The 18,838-nt window shown below is 38.7% G+C and overlaps 1 pseudogene; it reads right to left on the reverse strand.

Annotated features, from left to right (window-relative positions):
• Positions 1–2,585: 2,585 nt before the first annotated feature.
• Positions 2,586–18,485, reverse strand: LOC147634125 (uncharacterized; annotated as a pseudogene).
• Positions 18,486–18,838: the final 353 nt, after the last annotated feature.

An 18,838-nucleotide genomic window follows, 5' to 3' on the forward strand; every position in this document is an offset into this window, starting at 1 on the left:
TTTGCATGAAATTCCGGCTAGGGGGCCTTGGAACTCTTTTCCTTGGTACCCGGGACAAAACCTAACCAAATTCCAAATTGGATCCCATCACTACAGTGGTTGGGCGGTTGGCTAACCCATGGGATCGGATGGGGTTAGGCTGGACTGATGGATCCGTAAATCGAGACTCAATTTCTGTTATTACGATAGATAAAGTAAATCCCGGATAGTAATTGTTCTATGGATAGGAATCAACGGCTGTGCCTCCTTGGTGGGGAAAAAAGCGTTGATCCCAATGATCCAAGTGCAAGTTTCTTCCTTGATCTGACCAAGTATCTTTATAGATGCAGTCGGATCTGTTTGATCAGTAAGAGTTTTGACTACGTTAGAGTAAAAATTATCCTGGTGGAATCGCCCGTGCTTTCCGGATAAGGGAAGTTTTTCCGGGTCTGGTTTTGGAAAAACCGACGGATTAGTCTTTTGTCCGGATATCCGTGGACGAGGCCCCGAGTGTGGGACCCTGCCTCGCGCAAGAAGTGCTACTTCCGCTGCTAGTACCCCGAATCCGTTGCGCGGTGGGAACAGGGATCTCACATAACCAATAAAAGGAGGTTGATGAGATTATTCACAATAATAGTTTGCCTCAATGGTTTAGTAATGCATAATCTCTTTTGGTAGAAAACAAAATCATCATCAAAAAAATAATCAAAATGTGGTAACAAATCATTATCTTTCAACTTGTTGTATGCATCAGAAAAATCAGAACCATTATTATATGTTTCCTTCATGTTATCAAATGGGTTGCCTTTAATAGTAGCAGATATATTATTAATAGTAGATATCCTACTCAAAGCATTAGCCCCACAACATTTTCACGTCCAGGTGTGTATTGTATAACAGGTTGAAAACTTTGACTAAAAGATGCCCACTTAATGTGTCTTTCTGATATTAAGGGTTGTGAAAGCGAGTGTTTAATACTTTGTTGATCAATTTTAATGATAAACTTAGAACCCATAAGATAATGTTTTTAAATATTTAATGCATGAACATCAAAAATTAACTCTTTATCATCATAGATACGATAATTAAGTTAAGACGGTTTCGATTTTCTACTTTCAAAAGCAATAAGGTGATTATCTTGCATAAGCATAGCACCAATAATACCATGTCCACTGGCATCAGTCACACTACCACAAAGCATGGTCTAAGGAAATCTGGTAGTGTTAATACATGTGTATGTGTAAGTGCGTACTTAAGTCATTGAAATATTTTTCATGCATGTCATTCCAAAGAAAAACTTTCTCGTTTTCAACAATTCAGTCAAGTGATGTGCCTTGTAAGCAAAGTTTTTTACAAATCTCCTATAATAAGAACATAAACCAAGAAAATATCTCAACTCATGAATATCTGTTGGTCTAGGCCATGATCTAATAGTCTCTATCTTTTTGGGATCGACATGAATTCCTTCGACAGACACAATATGTCCAAGGTATTCAATTTCTTTTTGAAAGAATTCACTCTTGTCCAGATTGGCATAGAGTTGATTTTCTTTCGAAAGATTAAATACTATCTCTAGATGTTTCTTATGTTCATCTTCGTCTTTGCTAAAAACTAAGATGTCATCAAAGAAAACAACTACAAAATTTTGGAGCTTCAGGAATATACGGTTCATCATGCGACTAAATGTAGTTGGTGCATTAGTAAGTCTAAATGGCATTACGAAAAACTCATAATGACCCGTTTGTGTACGAAAAGCAGTCTTATAAACATCTTCTTCAACCATTGATGATAGCTGACTTAAGGTCAATCTTCGAAAATAATTTGGATAATGTCTATCCTATGGTCTTCCGATCTAGAATTAGGTAATCCAGGAGGTAAATCATTCATAAAACAAAATAAGGAGTGCACATTCACTAGATTCCCTTAATCCTTTTAAGCATACATTCTCACCATTGAATACAAAAGATATGACATGTGAATCATAATCAATGTGAGGGTTACGCTCATGTTTCCATGGCATTCCGAGAATAACATCATACGAATGCAAAGGTGCAACTAGAAAAGTATGGGGTTGAGAATATGGTGCAATGGATAAAAAAATATCTTTTACTTCCTTTGTGAAATTATACCTTGTTCCTTGTTGAAAAGCAATTTTGATTTCATTATTTGAAGGATTATCATTCAATTTAAGAGCATGCACAAGCTTTTCGGAAATAAAATCATGTAGGATTCTTCTAACCACCATTGCTGGTTTGATAGGGAATAAATTTTTTGAAATTCCCTTTCATCATCCTGCATGTTGCTTACGAAATTTGGTTCGTTTTTGCTCCATACTTGAAAGTTTAATTTTTTGATCCATTGGTTTATATAGAATCCATCTTTTAGGCGCATCAAAATACATTATTTTCACTAGGCGTACTACCATCATCATGCGATATATTTACTTTCTTACCCTTCATTTGTCCTTTAGTTTTTAAAAGCATATGAGGTGAAACTTACTTTTTTCAATAGGTTTAGGCATACCTGGATCATACGAAATTTTTATGTTTTTGGAATTACCCTCTTGCTCGAGAGAGAAGTTGTCGTCTTCTGCATCTTCTTCACCATCAATCATGTTGACATGTGTAGTTGTTGACTTCTTCTTCTTCTCCAAGAAATTGGGTGCAATGTGTCCTTTTTGTCGACAATTGTAAACATGTCACCACTCGAGGTACAAAATCTTGTTTCTTCTTTGCGTCATTGTTCTTATTATTGATGTTCTTCTTAGCACCACGATTGTCATTGTTGTTTGAAACAACACCCTTGGTATCATTAGTGTACCTGTCAAATTTACGAAAAGGAACAAACTTTCTAAATTTGTTAGCATGAGAATCCTGTGGTGGTTTGTTTTCCTTTGGTACTCCATTCTTTCACTCACAATTGTAAGCCAAAAATATCGCCGTGGAGAAAGAATGAGGTTGGAACATGTTGATCTCTGCGAATAGGCTGTAATCCAACAATAAATTTGCATCTTTGTTCCTTTGTTCTCACTCATTCTATGGATTGGAGTTGAATAAGAACTTGCCAAAATTTGTCCACATAAATTTATACAATTTCTTTGTCAAGTTGATGGAGCATATCCCATAAGAAATTCTTTTTGATGAGTTTAGCCAATCCGAAAGTATGAGGTTTGAGCTCTTGCCCTACTGATCACATCCATATGGCTTGATTCTTGAGAGATTGAGAATTAAAGAAGGTGGTTTTGCAAAGAGGGGTGGTTTTGTGTAGAAGTGGTTTTGAAAAAGTTGGTATTGAACCCCAAACCTTGATCTTGATCCAATGGCTAGATTTCTCCTTGATTTGTTTGAAACTTTAGAAATTCCAAAAATAAAATCTTTGGCCTTCTTTGCACCAAGTAAATTTCATAAACCTTGATGTTTGAATTTTTCTTCAAAAATCCTTCTCCCTGAGTGGTCCCCAAAGCTCTGATACCACTGTCAGGACCTTAAGACACTTGGAGAAAGAAAATCTAATTTCTCAACATAAAAATTAGAGCATAACATATACTTGCACAAATTGAAAGCATAAACCTTAAATAAACCAAATTAAATAAGCAAGAGAGAGAGAGAGAGATAGAGTAGAGGTCACCGTCGACACAAGAGTGAGTTGAATCTCCCTTGGGTAGAGTGTGGCCCTTGTACCACTCTCCCATATTTATATGTATTAGAAAAAGTGCTTGTTTTTCAAAAAGATAATTCCAAAAACAAAGCACAAGCAAGTGCTTTTGAGTTTATGAGCATGTAAGCTCTACAAAAATATAGCAAACAAGCATTAATATAAAGTCTTGGGCCTACCAAAAGTATAAAATACTATTTAGTATGTACAAAGGTATGAGGCCTTAGACTTACAAAAATATAGATGCCTAAATATGAAACCATAAAAAGTGTTCACACGTTTTCCAAAATATCTCATAGTGGTCCAACATATGTTCCACCCGTGTTAAACACATAATTCACCACTCATTCTTCACCTATATCCAAATAAATAATAGTCAATGCACAAAACTAACTAGACACATTAATCTTGACCATATTATACTAGTGCACATAGCTTGATTAAACACATTACTCCTTGTAAATGATATAAATAAAAGGCACATCCAAAATAAAATATCCCAAAATAAAATAATGGGCGTCCCCAAAGAGGTTATGACTAGCATAATAAAATTTATATGATGTCATACTTGGCAGACCTTTCATGCGAGGGGCCAGGTTAGTGTACGATTAGGCCTTAGACCAAGTCTATTTACGAATTTATGGTCTAGTTCTAAAGGTGGACTTATAGAATCAGAAGACTTATTCAATAGAGGGCAATCTCGTTGAAAATGAATCAATTATGGCACTAACCAAACCACATTAGTATCAGAGTGTGAACAAAAAAATGTTCCTGACAAGGGTGGAGAGAAAGATATGATGTATACATCTCTTCCTCCTCCAAATTTTAGTGTGAACGGATGTTGTCACATGGATTTGAACTTAGCGAAGGCATGATTCTTTGACTTCCATCTTAATAATAAGAGTTGGGACTATTGTGCTGATGTTTCAGAATCAAAGCTATCAACAAGATTTGATAGTGATTTGTTGCCAAAAAGGGAAGCACAATAGAAAATGGTTAAGGTGAAAGCATTATCAAGCTAGACATAATGTTACGGAGCAAATGGAAAAATGCACAGTGGCTAAGATACGTCGAGGATACAAAGTGCATGAGGACATTTTTGAGAAATGGGGGAGGAACCAAAAAACTCATTATCCTTGGTAAAACACAAGAGACCCATAGAAGGTTGAGCCATGACTTTCTAGATCAAAGAGGCATAGGAAACAAAGCCTTGGTGGTAGAAGCTTAACGAGGGAGGCCAAGAGAACTTTTGTAACTTCTTGAGGGCCCAAGGGTTTTGCAAAACACTTGCCATTAATGCAATTAAACATTGAAATTGGTCACAGCCTTAAACATGTGCCACTTAATCCACATAACTATAAAAGAGAGATCTGCACATCGCTTAGAGTTGGGAATGGGCTGACCCCCCCTTGGAGTATTTTATTAACCAAGGAGAAAATACCATGTACAAGTTTTGAGGGCTTACTCTCCCCACAAAAAATGCCAGATTATTTATATACAAATTCAACAACATAGCCCAACATGAGGCAACCATAAAATTCAGCCTGCTTGTTACATAGGTTGTATGCCAAGCCAATAATATAATCCATATACCTCCATGTGAGTATTGATTCTTTCCCAAAAACCACGGGTCTTCATGTAGTAATAGAGTTTTTACAATAGGTACAACTTAGTCGGTACAACAATAACATGGGCTGGTACAAGTACATAATTTGAAACAATAGGTACTACCCTACATTCAGTCATAGAGCAAGGACATGGGCTGGTACAACAGATACAATTCTCCATTCTGTTGGTACAACCCTCTATTTTATTGGTACATTAAGTACATGGTTTGGTACAGTAGGTACAATGATACAACAAAGTATAATGGCTAGTACATTAGGGTACAAGGGCTGGGCATAGCAGGTGCAATGGCTGGTATAACAAGTATAAGGGCTAGTACATTAGGTACAATGGTTGAAAATCATAATAAAATGATTAAATACCCTTTCCTTCAGTATTTCTTTGTAATGTAAGCCTTCAAAACAGTCCCCAGTAGCTAATATACTTCATGGGTAGCCTTCAAGAGAGAGCGAAAGAGAGTAGCCAGCATTAGGGTAGCCTATAATGGTGGTAGAGAGCCATAACCTTGGAGTAGAGAACCACCAAGAATAGAGAGGAGTTACCAACATGGTAGAGGCTAGTTTATAGCACTAGAGCCTCCTCTAAATGAAGAGAGAGGGATCCAATTTATAGATTTGGGCCTCCCATGAGCTAAAATGGTAAGTGAAGGCTATAATGACAAGTGGAGAGCCACACAATAGCATAAGTGACAAGTGTGAGGCCACTTGTCTCACTTTGATCCACTTTCTTGCCACGTCCCAATTTAAGAGATGGGTCCTCCCATAATCTTTACCTTTAAAAATATCCTAATTGGAAGCCCATTTGTCATAGGTACTTTGGAAACTCTTGGTATTTGCTCAATTCCAAGGCGTAATGATACGAATAGAATTTTCGTCGGAGTGGGGCCAAAAATAGCAACTCTTCTAAATTTTAGGAGTGTGATCCTTTGTATTCTAGGATAATCCCCCATTCCCAAAGTGTTTACTTTCCAAATATTTAGACGTCCTGGAGTCCACCAACCCTTTCATATTGGAAAATGTTTAGGTTGGTGACATCCTCCCCAGCTTCTTAAAAGTTGGTGACATCCTCCCTAGCTTCTTAAAAGTTGTCAACTTTAGGCTTCAAGCCATATGTCCAAGATATAATCACGCTACATGAAGTGGGCGAGATGAGACAGTCTCAAAAATTCAATATGACTAAAAGAATCCATGTCCCAAATAAATGGGTGAGATAAAATAGTCCCATAGGTCTACATATCATAATCATGTTCCAAAATAAATGGGTGAGACAAAACAATCCCACTGTAATACTAGATTCTAGTCTACTGACCCTTGGTGTAGACATAAGTCCCCTGCCAAAACAAGGCGTTAGTAAACATGACCTTGGCACATACATAAGTCCCTTGCCAACCAGGCATCATGTCTACTCTATCGCTTGCACTTTGTGTTGGTACTCTGACCACATGCCTTGGATGATAGGTGGGCTCGTGTGAAACACAAGATGAGAACCACTTATTTACAAGCATAGTTATCTTGGTGCTCCATAAACATTTCTGCTACACATAGTTATAGGCATTTCAGTCACACCAATAGAAATCTAGAGAGAAATCCTCGATCCATGAGATAACCATGAGTTCTATAAGTCCAATGCATCCCAAATAAAGGGAGCCAAAAAGAATAATCCATCCCTATATACCATACTTCCATAAAGGGAGCCAAAAAGAATAATCCATCCCTATATACCATACTTCCATAAAGAAGTCCATCTGTCCATAAAGAAGCTCCATATCCAATGGATGTCCATAACCAAAGGATGTCCACAAGGAAACTCCAGCATCTGTCCATAAAGAAGCTCCACATCCACCAATGGATGCCCATAACCAAAGGATGTCCACAAAAGGAAACTCCATATCCAAACTCTCCATATCCAAACTTAAGTATGCACTATTAAACCACTATATAATACTGGCATACCAAACAATGTATAGAAAGAGTGCTAAGGCACAAGTCCCCAGATGTCACATCAACCCATAGCTTTGTTGCTCCAAGCTTCCATAGCTCCCTAGATGCATGTGCGCGCGCGCGCACGAGAGAGAGAGAGAGAGAGAGAGAGAGAGAGAGAGAGAGAGAGAGAGAGAGAGAGAGAGAGAGAGAGAGAGAGAGAGAGAGAGAGAGAGAGAGAGAGAGAGAGAGAGAGAGTGATTGGCCTCCATTCACCACCCATCCAAAGAGATAAGGTGCACACACACACACACACACGCATGCACGCACGCACGAATGTATGCACGCACGCATGCGGGCGTGCGTGCGTGCACGCACGCACACACACACACACACACACACACACACACACACACACACACACACACACACACACACACACACTTCTCATCTATCATAAAACTCACATGAAATTGGATACCTTTCTATCTCACTCTCTCTCTCTCTCTCCCACAAACACACACACCTTCACACACACACACACACACACACACACACACACACACACACACACACACACACACACACACACACACACACACACACACACACACACACACTTTCACATACACACTTCTCATTTTGGTAAATCTCTTATTAGGGATGTGAAAGCTTTAGGATTGGATTCACATAACCACCTAATATTTTGGGTCTATTCACATAAGGGTGACTTCCTAATAATAAACAAATCCTAACCTACTGCATGCAAGATCTACTCGCTTGACTTGGTATTCATTCCTACTGAGTCGGCTATGGCTGTTTGTGGTTTATAACTCTGTGTATGGCACGCACGTTGGTGATGAGGAGCTTTCATGGTGACGACTGGCAGCTTCATATAGCTCTACCTATATAAACCTGCGCAAGGTGAGTGCTTATACACTCACTTAGCCTGTGTCTTGGGGTTCTTTTGCCATGTCTCTTATGCTTGCATTAGCCAGAGTTCTTCCTCTTAGGTAACTCATATGGATTTACCTCTGATATACTAGTGATGGTATATAGACTATTGAGTCCCATGATGGCTGTCAATGGGAATCTCTTTGCTTTGTACAAAATTATGGGCTAGTGACTAGGTTGAAACCCATATTGTGCTTTGTCCATATTATGTATGATTCAGATTGCTCGTGGAAATTTTGACTTATGATGTATGAGCGGATAATGACCTGTGGTGGAATCTTATATGTGGATTAATATCCAAATTCTGATAATATATTCTCTAGGTTTTTGGTTGAGAAGTTCTCTCAATCTTTATGTTACACCTATTGTCGAGTCTTTTTGGCTAAGATGATCTTGGCATTGGGAACATCATGAAATCTAATCTTTAGATGCCCTAAATCCTTATACACACATGGAGGATATAGAACTACACAAAATAATTTTTTTCTTTGCAAATCATGTTACGATGTCCAGTGGTTGTTTAATATAGGCTTGATATAGACTAATTGAGCATTTTGATTTTTTCAGAAGTTTTAACTGTGGTCTTGCATGGCTTAGTACCCATGATGCTGATTCAATATCAATGATGATATTTTTTCTAGTTTTTCTATTGTGATGATCTCTCAATCTTTTATGATTACACCTATAGTTGAGTCTGTGATGGTGATTGATCTATTAATATGGAAATCTAACCTTAGCTTACGATGCCCTAATCTCCTATTCACAAATATTGACAGATGGACAATGATACAGGTTTGCACATTATTTTTCTTGAATCCACGATGCCCAGTATGGTTTTTTAATAGGCTTATAATAATAGGTAAAGAATATCATTTTTAAAGAATTCTCTACACCTGGTCATGCATGGCTGGTTACCCTTGTTGTTGATTCAATATCAAGATTGTTGAAATTACAACAATGTGATGAGCTATGGTGGATCAAATGCTAGAATCAACATCATTAACAAAGTGATAAGATGATAATTAAGACGTGGATAATCAAAAACCAGCAAATTCTCATTAGGCCAATGCCTCAATTTATAGAGTTTACATCCAGGCATCTAATCCCACTGATTCCTCCTTGATTCACTCCACCTCTTTTGCTTGATTCTCTCCACCCCTCCCAAAATATCTCCACACTTCCTAAATCTTCTCATGCTACCCTTTATTCTCTCCCAGTAGATTCTTCTCACTTTTTCAGGTTCTCTCACATTTACAGATTCTCTTTTACAGCCTCTAACCAAGGGCTTGTTCCCGCACACACCCTATTCACTTGTATATTTCAACACCTCCCTCCCTCAAGTGAATACTCCTAGCACACCTGGACCCTATACCAAGTTTCCCTCTTACTATAGTCTGACCAGTGCCTAGCACCCCTCAAGTGAACATAGCACACCTGGACCCTATACCAAGTCTCTCTCTCTTACTTGATAGTCCGCGACCAATCTCAAGTCCCTAAACTCATAGTCCTTGACACACTCTCTCTCTATGTGTCCAAGGCTACTACAAGTGCCCGCCTGTGACCTTGACTAAAGTGCTCACACATACATCTACCACGTGGCCTTCATCATCAATGGCTCAGAGGTGGTTTTACTCTATTGGGGTTAGTCTCTAGTAGAGGATTAAGCCAAGAAACACAAGATTTGACCAAACATTGAATGCTTAATCTCTATTTTATCAAAGTCACCTGGCAGATTTTATGAAGAGCTTGGATCTCACTGTAGACTTGATCAAATCAAATTCTGACTTCACCAGCTTGTAGAGCATGCTTGAAAACGCTTGGGGCTAAGAGGAATTAGACCCATTTGATCTGTGGAAGAGAAGATCTCAGTTTTTCTCCCAGAAACAGGTGCTTGACAAAATCACGATTTCTCCTGAATCCGCCGCGCGGCTTTTTTGTGCTTCTGATTCGATGAACTAAATTGTGGAGAGGCTGGCTATGTTAGGCTAGAAGGGTTTGGGCTAATTTTGAGTGTGCAAGGAGAGGGAGCTCCTCCACCACTGGCTCGGGGTACAGAAAGCTTCTTGAAAATAACTAAAAATTTGATTATTTCCTAATTATCTACTAATCTTGATTAACTAGATAATGGGCTCATAAACTTGATGCATTCTAGTCTTGGCTCTGATACCATGTTGAAATTACAGCAATGTGATGAGCTATGGTGGATCAAATGCTAGAATCAACATCATTAGTGATTAGATGATAATTAAGACGTGATTAGTGAGTAATTAACAAGTAGCTTAATGTAGGCATGGATAATAAAAAACCAACAAATTCTCATTAGGCCAATGCCTCAATTTATAGAGTTTACATCCAAGCATCTAATCCCACTGATTCCTCCTTGATTCACTCCACCTCTTTTGCTTGATTCTCTCCACCTCTCCCAGAATATCTCCACACTTCCTAAATCTTCTCATGCTACCCTTCATTCTCTCCCAGTAGATTCTTCTCACCTTTTCACAGGTTCTCTCACATTTACAGATTCTCTTTTACAGCCTCTAACCAAGGGCTTGTTCCCGCACACACCCTATTCACTTGTATATTTCAACAAAGATAAATCAAAGCTCACAGAACGCTGATTCCAGGCTGACAAAAATTTAGGGTCTATGACTAAAACTACATTTGATCTAGGTCAAAGAATAGCCAATGTAAACCCCAAGCTTATAGCTTAACCCTTGGATTAAATTTAGGCAGATTGGAGGAGAGAGAGTCATGTGCACAGGATACTCTCTCTAGATTCTTTGCTCAGCCAAGACAGGGCTGCCTGAGTGCCGCCTCTGAAGCCCTTAGAATGCCCTACATAACACTACAACTGCGCAATTTATTGACAATGATAAAAGAGCATGAATTCTTGGGTGCATCTCGGTTTCTCTCTGAATTTTCTATAGGAGATGTCCTATTACAATACTAATACGACTACTAATTGTCTGAACCATATGAGTATAGTTATGATATTTCTAAGGAATATCTATTGAGATATCCGAGTGTTTATACCTTGATAAGTTTAAACAGATAAATTCAATATTTTCTAGCTTCGTCTAATATGATAGGAGATATCTACTAGGTTATTTGGAATTACTAAGAAGCTAATTATCTTTCATACTTAGAAGAGGAAATAGTGATTGATCTCTTTATAGGAATCACTAAGACAATTATCTTTCATACTTATAATGATTGATCCCTTTACTTTGGGATGATACTATGGCTACATACCTTAGACATATCAAGGGATTTGATCCCATCACTGCATAAATCATAAGCTATTTCGGGTGTGACATATATAACACGTGATGGTAGATCCTATGACACCTGCAAGACACACACGTGCTAACTCTTTGTTTGTTTGTTTGGATGGATGCAGGTAACATAATCTATTTTCTCAAAATATCTTTGATCTTATGCTCTACACCAAAAATTTCCAAATAATGGAGTCACTGGCTCCACTTACTTGTAACATGATTATTGTATACAAATCTATTGTTATATAATCATGTTGAACATTTTCACTGGTCAAGTTGGATAAGGTTCTTGGATGTTTCTAACTACTGATGTAGAAGACTGAAAACACACACTATAACTGCAGTATATATCTCTTTAAAATGGGAGATATATGGAACCTCTAGCTTGATATTCTTGACCTTAGAAGTCTAGCTCTCCTCACTATCATTATGCTCAATGAGCTAATAGGTTTCAAGTAGGTGGCTTTACTTTTGGGGCGAGATCAGGGCTCACACAACAATTTTGCTTTGCATGCTAGTTGAAGGTAGTCCTTATCTCATACTTATCTCATACTCATCTCAAAATCTAATAACTTTCTTTTGATTTTAGATCCTACCACTTCTAAGGGGTGTCAAGATTCCGATGGAACATACCCCATCGAAAGCCTGCCAGCATGTCTTGGCATGCATAAAGGATGAAGAGGTGTAGAACAAGATTAACTTTGGTTCACATGTGTGCACGACAAATCTGAATATTGTTCCAGATACGAACATTAGATGTTTACTTTTCAAAGGGCTGGATCACATTCCCACTGAACCTCTAAATCCAAATTTGGCCATTAGTGCCATACTAGATTATCTGGCAAACATTGCCAGTAAACTCCAACTGGAGTCTTCACAACTTAATGCAATTATAGATGTTGTGCGCCTCACTTATTTATGGAAAAAATTAAATGGATCCCCAAGAAATGGTTGTCAAAAGATGGATCTTGGATTAATCCTGACTTTTTACACTCAATAAAAACATTACTTGACAAATTCATGGTGATTGGGTCAGATAAAGCACCTAACAATGTATCCATCATTTGTAAAAAACTTGCCTACATGTAGAAGGTGATTATCTGGAGATGAGTTTTACAAACTCACTAACAATTCATTCAAGATTGCCAATGATCTACTAGAAGAATTATGCAATATGAATATTGATACGCCTAATGTTAGGTTACCAGCATTGGTACCTACGTTTAAAATTTACAAAATAAATTCAAATGGATTTCTAATGCGGCTAATTACATTTTGATAGATATAACCATTATGATCACCAAAGTTCTTAACCTGGTACTTGATGACTTTCATGAAATCTGTGGTATAAAGTAACAAGAGCTTAAAACCTTTCTTAAAGTAAAGACTAATCCCTTTTGGATTATTAGAAACTCTACAAAGGTGATGTTAAACCTTCCAAATTCTATCTTTCACATTTACTCTATGGATATCACACAATGCTACGAGAATATCCGACTAATAGGGGAAACGAGACTCATGAACATACTATACAAGGTATGCAACATGATATTTGAGAAAAGAAAGAAGGAAGGATTCCCTAAGATATCCCTTATCCATAACCTTCCTCGCTGGATTAAAAAACCATCCACTAATTTTTCAGATATAGTGGATGGTGTAGAAATGCAACATTTTCTCTTCTTGCTCTTTAACCACAATTTTATTCAACTAGGCTCACAGGTTTTTAAACAAACCAAAGGCATTCCTATGGGGTTATCATTTTCCCAATAATGTGTAGCATATACTTTGCTTGTTTTGAATACTGCTTTGTCACATCTCATGCGGATATTGTTCACAAATCCATGCTAGAAGGCATCACACATTCCTTTCGATACATGGATGATATTCTCAATCTTAACTATCCTATGTTTGCTTTTTTTCTCAAAGAGGTTTATCCAACTAACTTTATCTTAATCAAACTGACTTGGATTCATGGGATAAATATTGATGATACTCTTTTCATCACTAAAACTAACTATTTGAATATCGAGTTTTCCCTCATAAGCCCTTATATGGGTAACTTGACGAGGTATACCTAAAAACATGAAAAAATCCCTATTGTACCTTCTGAGTTTGTGAAAAGAAAAAGCAACCATCCTTTTGTCCAAAGCCTAAAAATGATTCTTGGACCCTTCCACCTTGTTATCTACTTGCATAACTTGGTATTCATTCCTCCTGAGCCGGCTATGGCTGTTTGTGGTTTATGACTCTGTGTATGGCAAGCGCGTTGGTGAGGAGCTTTCATGGTGACGACTGGCAGCTTCATGTGGCTCTACCTATATAAACCTGTGCAAGGTGAGTGCTTATACACTTACTAAGCTCGTGTCTTTTGCCATGTCTCTTGTGATTGCATCAATCGGGAGTTCGTCCTCTCTCAAGTAACTCATATGGATTTACCTCTGATATACTAGTGATCGTATATAGACTATTGAGTCCCATGATGGCTATCAATGGGAATCTCTTTGCTTTGTACAAAATTATGGGTTAATGACTAGGTTGAAACCCATATTGTGCTTTGTCTATATTACGTATGCTTCAGATTGCTCGTGGAAATTTTGACTTATGATGCATGAGCAGATAATGACCTCTGGTGGAATCCTATCTGTGGATTAATATCCGAATTCTGATAATATATTCTCTAGGTTTTTGGTTGAGAAGTTCTCTCAGTCTTTATGCTACACCATTTGTTGAGTCCCATGATGGCGTCAATGGGAGTCTCTTTACTTTGTACAAAATTTTGGGTTAATGACTAGGTTGAAACCCATATTGTGCTCTATCCATATTGCGTATACTTTAGATTGCTTGTGGAAATTTTTACTTATGATGCATGAACAGATAATGAACTCTGGTGGAATCCTATCTGTGGATTAATATCCGAATTTTGATAATATATTCTCTAGGTTTTTGGTTGAGAAGTTCTCTCAGTATTTATGCTACACCTACTGTCAAGCCTTTTTGGCTAAGATGATCTTGGCATTGCACTTATGGGCATTTTATGAAATCTAATCTTTAGATGTCCTAAACCCCTATACACACATCGAGGATACAGAGCTGTGCATAATAATTTTTTCCTTTGAAAATCATGTTACGATGCCCGATAGTATAGGCTTGATATAGACTAGTTGAGCATTTTAATTTTTAAAGAAGTTTTAACTGTGGTCTTGCATGGCTTAGTACCCATGATGCTGATTCAATATCATGATATTTTTTCTGGTTTTTTTGTTGTGATGATCTCTCAGTCTTTTATGATTACACCTACAGTTGAGTCTGTGATGGTGATTGATTTATTAATATGGAAATCTAACCTTATCTTACGATGCCCTAATCTCCTATTCACAAGTATTGACAGATGGCCGATGATACAGGGTTGCACACTATTTTTCTTGAATCCACGATGCCTAACATGGTTTTTTAATAGGCTTATAATAATAGGTAAAGAATATCTTTTTTTAAGAATTCTCTACACTCGGTCATAGGACATTTTTTTTGGCGAGCATTTTCGAGCGAGCGCTTTTTGGGAATTGGGCGAGTGGATTCCAAAAAGATTTCCCTCTCCCCAAGGCGCAGAGAGGACCTACAATTGAGGTTATTGGTTTAAACTGAGAATAAAACCTAGTTTTTTAATGTACATCTTCCAATTATAGAAATTACAAGCTCCCCTCTATGAAGAGAGAGGGGCGAAGAAAGTTAGAAAGAGCAACATGACATAATTACTTTGGCGGGAGTGAACACATCATCACATGTCAATGTCACATCCTCTACATTGGGGTTATTGGTTCAAACTGAAAATAAAACCAAGTTCATTCACGTACACCTTCCAAATATAGAAATGCGAAAACCATTATCACATCCTCTACAATGGGGTTATTGGTTCAAACTAAAAATAAAGCCAAGTTCATTCATGTACAACTTCCAAATACAGAAATGCAAAAACCAACATCTTTACTACCATGGGCCTCGCTTGTTCTCTGGGGTGTAGGCACAAAGTAAGCGAATAATGTTCGTATCCTTCTGTACTTCCTCTAACAAGACATGCTCAGATGATTCATTAATAAAACCATGGACTCGCCAAATTGCAATTAAGCCCACCACTTTGTCCTTAACTTGAGAAAAATTTTCATCATTTTCAGGAAGTGGAAAGGATGTGAGACCTTTCCAATGGTTGTGCATCATCTATGGTCTTCTGCTTGATCTCCACATCGGTGGCCTCCCTCTCGATAGGCGCAGCAACAACTTCAATGCTAACATTTGAGATGAGACCATTACAAACAAAAAGAAGGAGGGTTTGGGTTGTTTTACTCTTCTAACAAAGCTTGGTGGCAATGCTATATAACAAATTGCTTTGGAGCTTGGCTCTATATTTATAGTAGTGGGAGAGGTTCAACACTCAAAATAAAAAACTATATTTATTTTTTTAAATGTTATTTATAAAGGTTTCTTTCCTCAAATTTTGGCACCACAATAAAAAATGCATATTTTGAACTTATTTGGGAAAGAGCGAGCATGTATTTGAAGGAGATAGACATTGCACAATAGAACCCTCTACAATGAGGTGACATCCACAAAGGTTAAGCTCAACTGATTATCCTTGCATATAAATTTCTAAATTAGGGTATGTTCTCTTACGAGACAAGGCATTGTAAAGCTCAAGGTCAGATAGGATAGGTTGGTGGATGAACATATTCTTGCTCTGGCCTAAGCCTAGCACACGTAAATAAATGAAGTACAAGTGCTTGCATGCAAGGTACAGCTTCTTCTTTGCATCTCTATTTGTAAAATCTGGACATGTACAAGACGGTTTGTCTTTCACATGCACATCATATTTTCCCACGTGTGCATCATCCCCGTGAGATTCGATCTTGAAAACTTCATACTTGTGCTCCACTCTCTGCACTTCTTCTACCATCATAGCTTTCATTTTCAAAGAAGCCTTTATTTTCTTGGCTGCTTCCTCCAATATTGATGTGCGGTACTTGACTCATGCCATTTCGCATGCTTGACCCACCAGCCTCTATGTTAGTAGTGGACCCATATGGCGGATCTTTTGAAGTTGCACTTGTAATAAACCTTGAAGCCTCACTGCTACGCGATGGGGTGGGCACAACACCTTTTGCATTCTTGCACTCCACGTGATATCCACCTTCCCAGAATGAATATACCTCCTCGTTTGTGAGGTTCATTTCTATAGAAATAGGCCAAATCTTGGGTGGTGGACTGGGCTTTGGGTCTATGTTGTTGTCCACTATATAGCAATGAAGCACGTGGTCAGGGAAGAACCACATCCATTGTCTAATGAGACCATTAGGGTGCTTGCGATAGCCTTCAAAGGAAGGTGCAGGCACACCCTTAGCAGATCTGACTATGTGTTGCCCACACCTCTTACTCCCACGAGGCGTTCCGTTGCCATGTGACCTTGCTGCCAATGCATGTCCTTCGGATTGCCCACATTGCTTCATTCACCTTGCGCTCAATGACATTTCCCCCTGTGACTTCTGTAGTTGTTTCTAGAGTTTTGCTTATATCATGTTCTTTGAAATGGATCTTCCATGGCCTCCTAGAATACTTGTGATCTCTTACATGTGTGTTGTACTCTGGTCGATGTGTGGCCTCATCATCAATATCAATTACCACCCTTGACGGTCTCTTGTGACGTGTACTCTCTTTGTCACCAATGAGAGGGGTAGGCGCCCTGTACATGGGTGTTCCTTCAGTTGCCTAATTAACTGTTCGGACCACTTGGGCAGGGCTTGTAAAGCACCATTCTTTTAGTTTCTCCAAGCTTGGGCCTCTCCCTATGTGCTTGCCTTGACTACTGTAAGAGACTGCCTTTGTGCTTTGTAAAATTGCATTTGCCATATCGGTAGTACATGCATTGTAAAGAGAAATATTGCATCTATATCCTTCCCCTACTAGCCAACTTCCATGCTTGCTTTCAGCTAGGTTTGTTCTTGGGGTATTTGGACCATCATTACTTCTCTCTATCGTTGTCATGACTGAACCCCAATGTGCTATGCGCACTTCCCACCAGCTCAACCAAGAGTTGCTGACAAATTCTTGTCCATCACATGACCACTACGCCACCATTGACGTATCAATCGAGCCTCCACTGATGCAGCTTCACTGGTAGGAGCCATGCGCCACTTTTCACACATTGTTTTGTGCTCTCCTTGAGACGTAACACACACATACTTTGTTGTGTGGGCAACCATGCTTTTCTCCCAATGAAATAGGAAAGACCTCTCCCTATCAATCAAGACGTTATTTTTTCCACCATTGAACACATGTCAAACTGCATTCCAGTTTGCCATGAAACCATAGGAATATGCCCTCTTAAAACCATGGTTGTCCATCACTTCATTAATGCATTCCCAAAATAGACATTGGGCATCCATATCGTCCTCTTTCATTTTATACAATGGTGAGAAGATCCTGCATGCTGCATGAAAACAATAGTCATTTAAGAGGTTATACAATTAGCTTTCTCTAACCACCTAAATACTCTACATTGGTAATTTTCTACCTTGGATCAGATACATTACAAGCCATGGTCACCCAATCTGATGTTCGTCAGGTGTGGTCAAACTGTATCCATGCATGTCACAGGTTGCCAGAGCCAGTCCATCGTATTCTGTTCACCAAATCCAACCCTAAAGCGGGTCCAATGGTGGACATCTTGAAAACATAGCACTTCTCACGTGAGGACCCTTGACCTAGGAACCTACTTCCATGGAAGAAGTCGTAAGTGCACTCTCGCTTCAGCTTTAGAAGTGCATCCAAGCCAAAACTCTCCTTTGAAGGGCCTTGCCAGGCTGCCGGCCCGCGACGACTGACCTCCGAAACCTAAAAGATAAATTGTTCAAATATTACAATGCATCTTATCAAGATTTTTAATAACTATTTAACACCTACCAAATTTACCAACCAGATTAGCCTACCAGTTGTCTTCCACGAGTGGTCCCATATCCTCTACAATGTTGATGAAATCTTGTTCCCCAATGAAATGAGAGGAACTACCTTCTTGCACTAGTGCTGCCATGACGATTTCTTTTTCCACACACATTTGAACCTTCCTTGCCCTAGCATTGCAATCCACCCCTAGCACCCTGGGTACCATTTGCCTGGTCCTATCAGTTAGTGCCTTTGATGTGCCTGCACGTACATTATGTTGATGGGTGCCGATGTGTATCATTAATTTGCTCATCGTCTCGTCGGAGGGCATCACATAATAGATGTAGCAATTGCATGTAGCAATGCACATCGCTGGAAACTGAGCAATAATGGCATATGAGCTTCTCAGACTGTAAGATCCCTGTCCCCACCGCGCAACAATTTCAGGGGTACTAGCAACGGAAGTAGCACTTCTTGCACGGGGCAGGGTCCCACACTCGG

This window comes from Cibotium barometz, chromosome 11 (genome assembly GCF_041138505.1).
Source record: "Cibotium barometz isolate CiBa-2024 chromosome 11, ASM4113850v1, whole genome shotgun sequence".
NCBI lineage: Eukaryota > Viridiplantae > Streptophyta > Polypodiopsida > Cyatheales > Cibotiaceae > Cibotium > Cibotium barometz.